General features: G+C 39.8%; 1 long non-coding RNA gene and 1 other non-coding gene across 2 annotated transcripts; both read left to right on the forward strand.

The window, feature by feature from the left end:
- Positions 1-173: 173 nt before the first annotated feature.
- Positions 174-6,494, forward strand: LOC140997622 (uncharacterized). Its single transcript, XR_012179376.1, has 3 exons — positions 174-255; positions 6,154-6,245; positions 6,321-6,494. It is a non-coding gene; the product is annotated as an uncharacterized lncRNA (long non-coding RNA).
- A 1,541-nt stretch (positions 6,495-8,035) lies between these two features.
- trnaq-uug (transfer RNA glutamine (anticodon UUG)) lies at positions 8,036-8,107 on the forward strand. The gene has a single exon. It is a non-coding gene; the product is annotated as a tRNA-Gln (tRNA).
- The last annotated feature ends 1,744 nt before the right edge of the window (positions 8,108-9,851 follow it).

Consider the following 9,851-nt stretch of genomic DNA (forward strand, 5'->3'; position numbering starts at 1 on the left):
GACCCGCTTATTTATTTAGATGGCATTTGTTCATTCACGGTTGCGCGCACACAGGAGCTCTGGTGTGTGGGGGTGTGTGTGTGTGTGGTGGGGCCAGCGGAGGGGGCCTGGGTGAAGGTCAGGGGTGTGTCTATAATGTAAACACGGTAAAGGCGACAGATACGAAGGGGAGAAGGAAAGGAGGGCCTCATCCGGTCCCATATATCCTCTTCCGACGAATGGTTCTTTACTCCTGCTGCAGCCTGAAAACAAGAGGTAGGACTGCGCACATTGAGAAGTGAAGACAGATCTCGGCTGTGGGAATGATTGAGGATTTGTTATGATACAACAGTCGCGTTTTCCAATGCCAAGCCACCTTATTGTGTAAAGTAATAGCTTTTTACAAATGCATCCCACCCTTAAAAATACAAAGAGTCTCACTACTGTACTGTTTTTATTCCATCCCCTATCCAATCTGTTTGTGCCTTATAGAAATGATCTTTATTTATTCTATTTCTTCTTCAGTCTCTAGAGGTGCACTATGTAGTTTTGGGAAAGACATTTTAATCAGAAGAGAAAGATCTTAAGTGACTGATTACAAACTCTTTGTTTTCATGACTGAATAGACAAACTGACCTTAAAGGACAATTTAATACTGTTTTACTTTATTTATATTTGGTGGACCCTGCCACCTTTCTAGCTTCAAACAGTGTTCTGGAGACCTTATTTTCCTCTGAGAACAGCTTGTTTACAGTTATGGGAAAAAAAGAAGAAGAAATATTTCTGAGTTTGTATTATTACCTTATTGATATTGTAATATATATTGAGTTTGAATTTCTTCTCCAAAATGACATGGCTGAAGCTTGGTCGGGAAAAAAAATTAAAACTGGAAACAGCAGTGCACCCAATTCCTGAAACAGATAATGAGTCAACATCAAAAACAGATGATGGCAATAACCAAAAAGATGTAATCTGAGATCAGATTATTCCACCTACCCCTCTGGCAATTTTAAAAAAATGTCTGTACAAGCTCTTCTGTTTATCAGATGTGTATCAGGTATTTTGCACTCTCACAAGCCCTCCATTAATCCCCTGCATTGATCTAACAGTCAGCACAGTGCAAGAGCTACACAATGTTGCACACTGCTTGTCCGCTTTCTAAGTCCCCTGCCAGCACTGCCTTGTATCCACGACCAGAATTTTCACAACAAACATTCCCTAAATATTCCGGTCCATTCCACATTAGACACTGATACATTTTGTACTCGCTGTGTACAAACCACTCAACAATTAGGACCACACCATAAAACTCAAGCACGCACATACAAAGTTCAGCGTCAACAGTCGTGTCCAGTTTTGTTTTCTGTCAGAATCAGCATATCCTGAGCCCCCCCTCCACCCAGCACCTTAGACATGTGTCATAAGCTTGTTAACTGTTGATTCATGTGCAGTAACTAGTAGTAAAGTGTATGGGTGTTAGGTTCATGCTCATGGAGAGTTGATCCTTGTCCTGTGGCTTGGGCCGTCTCCAAGTCTGGCACCAGCACTGGATCAAGCCGTACAGCTAACAGGGATTTACTTGGCTCCACAACACCCATGTCAGACATGTATCCTGGCCCGGCCATTTTGTGTCCTCAGATGCTCCGGCCCTCTGCAGTCAGCTGGCCTGCTGTCTGGAAACCAAGAGAGCAGTGGAAATCATAAATCAGAAACACTTGACCTACTAAAACTACAGGAATTAGTATTCGTGGCACTGGTGCAGAGACATAAATAACTTGCATAGTAAGAGAACGCAAACGGGCACATGCCTTCAGGTCAGACATATTTGACTTTAGGCTGTTCTAGGGCAGTACAGGATATGTAAACATCAGTTAAACACAAGTATTAGTATCAAAACAGTAATGTGGCTGCAGATTTAGAGGAGATGCATGTTTTGGTAAAGTGGAACATTGATCCATTATTATGCAAACAAATGAATGCAATGCAGACATTTATTTATACTATTATCTCCTTTAAACTATTACTCTCTCTTACATATCGATTTCGAGCATATTTTGTATTTTAATGCACAGAGTTATTGTTTTTTGTTTTACAGTTATATACAATTTTATTTTGTTTTATTTTTGTTTTATTTTGTTTTTTACTTATTCTTATTTCCTATTGTCTTTTCTATTTATATTATTTTTAAAATTTCTCTATAGTGTGATATTTCTAGTCTAGAAGGAGCAACTGCAATGTAACAGTTTCCCCTCAGGGATTAATAAAATATTTCTGATTCTGATAATACAATGAACTAATGATTGGCTACAGTGACTGAAGGAAAACAGACACGAAACAAGTCATGGGAACAAAAATGTTGCTCAAAAGCAATAAAGCACAAATTACAATCTGATTTTACAAGACCTTATCCAGGCAAAACACACACACACACACACACACACACACCACACACACACACCACACACACTGCTTCATCTAGTCCGATAAGATCAGCACGTCAGATGACAGAAGACACGAAATGATTTCATCTAGTAAAAACACGAACATCACGTGTCAAAAATCTTCCTTGAGGACAGTCACAGAGCCACCCAGCTGTGCATCACATGTACCTGCCTCTCTCTCAAACAAGCTGTACAGTAAGAACGAGACAGTTTGTCTGAGAGCACTCACTGTGTGACGAGCTAACGTGAGCAGAGCCCTCCGGTGCGCCAACCCACTTAACGCACCTGAGAGAATCTCTGGACTGCATCTGAAAGCATGTGCTGATCATCTGGCAGATGTCCTTGAGAATACAATCAATCTTCGCCTGCTCCACGTTGTAATGTGTCAGTGCAATACAGCGTACATTCATGTTGTGCCTATGAAACCCAGGATATCCTGCCTGAGGGACTACCACCCTGTTCCACTTACGCCTGTCATCATGGGATGCCTCGGGCTGCTGGTCAAAACCCACATAGATTCACTTCCCCTGAGCTATCCGGTCTGCAGTTGGCACGGAGCAAATACATCAACTGTGGATACACACATTTGCCCGGTCACATTTGGACATACATGTGAGAATACTGTTGTTTACAGCACTGCATTCAGTATGAGTCTCGTCATCCTCAGCGAGCATGTGCAACTGAATCCTGGACTTGCTGACAGGCAGACCACTGGTGGTGAAGATTGGCACATCCTCCACTAATTCTCGGCACTCGAGTCCATGCCAGTACTCCGTGATCACACATAACTGTGGCACAGCACAGCCGCCACACTTTCATCAGCTTGAGAATAACACCAAAGTCATTAGCATAGTCACTTACTGAGTTTGCATGATAGAACAAAGAAAATCGTATTATTTCTGGCTTCAGCAAAACTTCATCTACTGAAGGGTATTTGTAAAACATGGGCACCGTAAGGACACGTTTTTTATATGACTTCTGAATACACATACACAGTCATATGTCAGTCTTGGTCAAGAGTAGTTAAGTCTGCATACATGGCAGAGGTGATACTCTACAGAACAGCTACATCAGAATGTTGTTTGTTGATTTCAGCTCAGCCTTCAATACAATCTCACCCATTAAACTGTAAAACTGAACACTCTGAACTTGAGTACAACACTCTGCAACTAGATATCAGTCATTCTCACAAACAGACCCCAGACAGCTCAGACTGGCAGTCGCACCTCCTTTACTTAAGTGCTCAACACCGGACCCCCCCAGGCCTGTGTGCTCAGCCCCCTCCTGTTCACACTGTACACCAGTAACTGCACTCCAGAGGACTCTATTGTGAAGTATGTGGATTACACCTCCATCATTATAAACAACGATGGCAGTTTGTAGGAAAATGAGGAAATCAGCAGTCTTGCAGAGTGGTGCACAGAGAACGATCTACAGCTTAACGTCAGCCAAACCAAGGACCTGATTGTTGATTTTAAAAAAAGGCAGCAAAGACACACACGCACTGACTTCTTAAGGAAGCTTACGAAGGCTAAATTCTGCTGCAAAGTTCTCGTCAACTTTTACAGAGATAGAAAAACAGTGATAGAAAACATCCTGACTGGAAACATCACAAACTGGCGTGGTTCTTGCACGAAACAGGACAGGAAGGCTCTACAGCCGGTGATTTAAACTGCGCGGAACATCATTTGTATCCATCTAATGAGCATCAGTGGCATCAATGAGGTAAGGTGTCTGCACTGTTCACCCTGCTGCCATCTGGCAAAAGATACAGAAGTATCAGCAGACTACGACGCAGCTTCTGACTTGAGACTCCTGAACTCATCTTCAACACAGCACCATAAAAATAGTAATTTTCTTGTGTAGCGTAAAGGAACTACAACCTACATTTCCTTGTATAACCCAGTGTTGTAGAATGATAATTAACTTTGAACGTAAAACCTTAAATATGGTGCCAGGAAAGTAAGCGAAGAAGTTAACTGTGGATGAGGTACAAACACCCTCATTCTCATTCAGAATTCACTGAATAATGTTGACATGCAAAATCAGCACGGCTCCGTAGAGCCTCACTACCTTCTACTTGTGTTACACTGAGAGTATCTATAGCAGTTGCATCACTGTGTGGTGTCCAGGCTGCACCAACCTGGACTGTAAAGCTGTGCAGCAGGTGATGTAAATAGCATAGCTTCTCACAGGCAATAAACAACTAACCCTCCAGGACATTTACCACAGGAGACACTTGAAGGAGGCCCACAGAATCATCCCAGAACATCCCAGGCCACAAACTATGCAGTTCTTTTACCCTCTGGAAAACATTACTAGAGTATTATTTCCAGAGCCGACAGGTTCAGGACAGCATCGTCCTAAATGCCAGCAGACCGTTAAATTCATTTCCAAATGTTACTTGCTCATATCCTGCTTGTCTGTCTTCATTGTACTGTTTTGTATTATTTTAAATGTTTCTGTTTTAGACTGATAGGTAGTTTTTATTAAAGTTATGTTGTGTAAGGTACTATTTTATTTTATTTTATTTTATTTCATTGCTGTCTGATGCTGGTATGTGATATGCAATTGGATTAAAGTGTCCTTTGAAACTTTTTTATGGTCCTATAAACAAACAGAAACAGAACTCTTGATACAATGGATAACAGTTTGCGAGAGATAACATTTTTTTGGTTTTTTAAGTTTTAGATGTATTTCAAAGCCACATTTTTACATTTGCTTTTTTTTAACATTTGAGCAAAACAGGCATTTATTTTGAGTTATGGTGGGGAGAGCACAAAAACAGCACATTGCCCATCTGGAAGTCCTACATTTCAAGAATATAGTAATACAATTATTTTTAAATTAAAGACAATCATGATGGGATCACATCAGCCGTGATGCCTGTCAACATGCTACATTCCAACCCATGAGTGCTCCTCAGTGATTACTACACTATTATGTGAGTACTCAGTACTCCAGGTTGGACCACACCCATATACGAACATGGCTTTCATTTTGATCTCAACTAATACACACCTGTGAAGTTCCGCGACTTCATCTTGTGAAATTGCGACACTGTTATGCTGACAAAATGCGTCCACAGACAGAAGTAACTCCTGGCAAAGTACTTAAAACTGCCTCTGTGGCAGTTCCAGCTACAATAGGTGTTTCCAGGACCACATTTTTCCATGTTCACACACACAGACACACAAACACAGACTGTGAAAACAATACCAGCCAACACTGCTGCGGCAGGTAAAGAAAAAGTTACAAAATGCATCTTTAAATAAGTTTAATCTGCAGCATTTAAAATGAGTGGAGTTTAACTATTAAGCTTCATTAAATTGAAATGTCCAACTCAAAAACTGTACTTATGTAAAGTACTTAATTTTGACCCATGCTGTAAGGCTATGCTGTGTTGTAATGAAATTTATCACAACATGTTTTTATAATCAAAGCATAATAAATAACCACAATAGTTTGTTTATTTTTTATCAAACCTAGTGTGTATGATTATTACTGCAGTAAAAGTACAAATAAAAGTAAATGATTCACATACAAACTGTGTTAATGTGTGAGTAGAGGTTTAGTATTAGTCCTATGTGAGCGTGTGTGTCTTCACTCAAACAAACAGATATCTTTTATATTTTGTTTTGTGGCAAATCTTGAACATTATTGAAATTCCTTTGTCCTCTTCAAATATTTACTTAAAAGACCAAAGGTTATTTTTCTTTTTATAATTCCTCAGAAGATAACCAGGAGGGGGTGGAAGCTGTTCCTGGACTCCTGGAGTTCTTAGACTTCATGAAGTACAAAAATAACAGGTCTTATTGAAAACAGGTATTACAGTTGCAACATGAGCCAGTTCTCAAATTTACTGATGCGGTGAGACTGACTTTGATCTTTCATTCACAGGCAGAAAAATCTGAAACCTCATACTGCGGTCCTACTACCTACTGTTTTCATCCAGAGGCCCGCCAGGAGCTGCAATAGGGAGATCTGACTATACCAGAAGACAACCCCGGTCTATTACAGTCCCTCTAGTTCCATCTTCTGGAAGGATGAGGGACAACATGGCCACTATTTGCCCATTACTGTAGGGTGCTATCACACATGGGTGTGGGCAAAATTGGCATTTATTGTTACTTTGCAATAAATTAAAAAATTAACAACAAGGTTTCACATGATATTATAGTATATTAAACTACATTAAAGAGACAATCCAGCCAACTGGAACAATATTGATATATAGCATTGAGAAGTATAATCCAGGACAGTATCTGCTGGTAATGATTTCACTTTGTGATTCTGTATGTGTGCCATAATGAAATGTAATCAAATGTGGTCCTGGAGACACCTTTTGTAGCAGGGACTACCACAGAGGCAAGTGCTTTTTTGAGTGCTTTACCAGGTGTTCATATGTCTGTCCTTCCATCTGTCTGTCTTCCTGTCTCTCTGTGGACAGATTGTGTCTGCCTGATAGCATAATAACTGTGTGAGATGCGGTCATGGCATTTTAAAGGTGTGTATTTGAGATTAAAAGGAAGGCTGGTCTGAGCAAGGCAGCAAGGTAGGTAGAATGTAGGAAAGGGGACATTAACCTCCTACTAAATGCCCCTGGCCCACATCCATGCTCCTGGAGACACTTACTGCAGCAGGAACAACCGCAGAAGCAGTTTTGAGTATTTTGCCAGGTGTTAATATTTATGCCTGTCTGTCTGTGGACATATTTGGTCAAGATCCAGTCATGAAACTTCACAGGTGTTTAGTTGAAAAATGAAGGCTGAGTTGGAAGACGGGTGTGGTTTCATGACATGACATGGCCTCTAATAAGGTTTTGTGAAATAGTAACAGTCTCTGTTTTTGTTTCTTGGTTGTGTGTAATGCACAAACCAACCAACCAAAGCCATTTACACAAATCAGCACAAACAATAATTTACCCCTGTTCACAGTTTTCTTATGATTTTGAGATCAGTTCAAACAAATGAAGGGGTTGTGGTCCAGCAAAAGCATGCTTACAATTTGGATGTTGCTTCCACGAAATAAACTGTGGTTAGAATTTAGCTGCTCCACACTTCAGTCTATAAACTCAGATTACATTAAGACTACAGATAATTTGACACCTTCTTAGCAATTACGTAACATAAACTTTTATTTTGAAAACAAAGCTTTTATTTTGGGAAACCGCAATCGGATAACGAGAAGCTAGCTAGCAAAGCATGTTATTGAGAGCAATTGACGTGACTGTCAAACCTTCAGTAATGTGTTTGATAATACTAACACATGTCGACAGGCTCGGTTAGACAAAAAGAGGTCGACATTCTGCATCTGGAGATGTAGGCGTACGTTTAGGACAGGCTAGCTGTGATCTTACACTCCGACGCTGCTGTTTGTCACCACAAACAGCGAGTTTCGTTAGCCTATCGGAGTAAGCTAGGCTAGCTTTAGTTAGCTAACAAGCGATGGCAGAATAGGGGGTCGTAGACACTATCATTATAAGGTTTAACCTCATTTATAGTGTAACGTCACTGTCTGGTAAGACATAGCAGTAACCTATACATGCAGTCCATTAACACTGAAATACAACAATCAACTATGAATACAGTGCTTTGGCCCTCTGTAGCGGAGTTGGTCCCATGGTGTAATGGTTAGCACTCTGGACTTTGAATCCAGCGATCCGAGTTCAAATCTCGGTGGGACCTCATCCTTTTAACCTGTATCCGTTTAAATACAACGTTAACGGAGTTGTTTTGATAAATGGAAAGGAAGTGGCAATAACTAGTGCGGAACAAGACTGCTTAAATGAAACTTGTCACAGTACACAGGTCTGATCACTTGTCTGAGTATGTAACACTCATATGAAAATGATAAAATCAAAGAAGGCTCTGACTTTATTTAGGAGGACTACAACACGGAAATATGAAATAATATATACAATAATACATAAAGGTGAAACATTGATAGAAGTTGCTGCTATTATTTGTATGCAGCATGGGAAGATGGAAGAATCACAGTGACCTTAACGGAAAGATGCCAATATTTATTGAGAAAATAGGTACAGTGGGCAATATACCAAAACAGGGCTGCATGAAATGGCCAAAACATCTAATTGTGATTATTTTGACAGAAACTGCGATTGCAGTATGATTCACAATCAGTAGGTTAGTAGATTAAAATCACGATGATGTGACATTTGTTGGGGTCTGTACCAAACAAACAGGATTTCTTACATCTTGTGAGCAAGATTTGTAGGCTGGGACATCTCTGCAGCACTAAAGTACTTTGTTATGATGCTGTATGGTCACACGTTTTGTGTTTATCAAAAAACTGCTGATTTTGCAATTTGGATATTGCACTCAGCCGCATCGTGATTTTGATAATATTTTCGATTAACTGTGCAGCCCTAATATCAAAGGAGATTTAGGAGAAGAAGGGGCAGTGTTGTATGCAGAAGCCAGACAAGCGATGATCACAGAGCGCGTAAGGGCCAGTGTAAAAATTATGTAGGCGTGTGGAGACAGTGTTGTGGACTGTATTGTGTGTTGTGGTTGTATGAGAGCTCATGGACTAATTCCACAACTTTTTTAAGAAACAGGAGATTGAGGAAGAGGACGCAGTAATGTATCGGCAAGGATACCAACTGCTGTCAAACCTAAAAAAAAAAGAAGATCAGAATGCTTAAGTCATGAATCATGCTGTTTCATTGTGATAGGTAAGTTGATAAGCTCAGAGTATGTGGAAGATCATACACAAAGTCAAAGTGTTGCAGTCAATTTAATCTATTTTACCACCTTTATCTGCTCTTTAGCAAGACAGACAAATTGGGTCTGCAAGTATGTGATAAAATATCTCAAAATGGATTGTACATGAAACCTGTAAATGATGAAGCACACACTTGCATTTGATTTGATTTTTATTACTTAAAGTTCCTTTCGCATATGACATAAACCATCCTTCTCACCACCTCCGACGGCTAAAATATATTACTTCTTTTACTTAAAAATCCATTATGAAAAATAATGATTGTGCTTATGTCATCTAAATACTGTATCAGTTTATAGAAAACACACGAATACCAAACAACACAAATGAGTTGATAAAAAAAAACAAAAAAGAAACACTGAAATATCTTTACACGAAAATGAAATCTTTGGCTTGAAGTGAAACTCCCCTCTAAAACATGACTCACTCATCATGTGTTACCATGGATATTAGGACATAAACAGGGCCAAGACTAATGCGTGATATGGAGAGATTTTTCTGCACTGGCTCTTTTTAATAATGACATTACCAGCGCTGCAGATGTTTTCGCATGAGAACGTCCTTTCACATTTCACAAGGTAAGGCTTTTGACCATTTGCAGCTACAGAGAAGTGTTCATGTTGTATCCATGATCTTTTAAATTACTTTTGTTAATTTTGTTTCAAGGCTGACCTCCCTTTTAAA

The sequence above is a fragment of the Pagrus major genome, chromosome 6 (genome assembly GCF_040436345.1).
Source record: "Pagrus major chromosome 6, Pma_NU_1.0".
Lineage (NCBI taxonomy): Eukaryota > Metazoa > Chordata > Actinopteri > Spariformes > Sparidae > Pagrus > Pagrus major.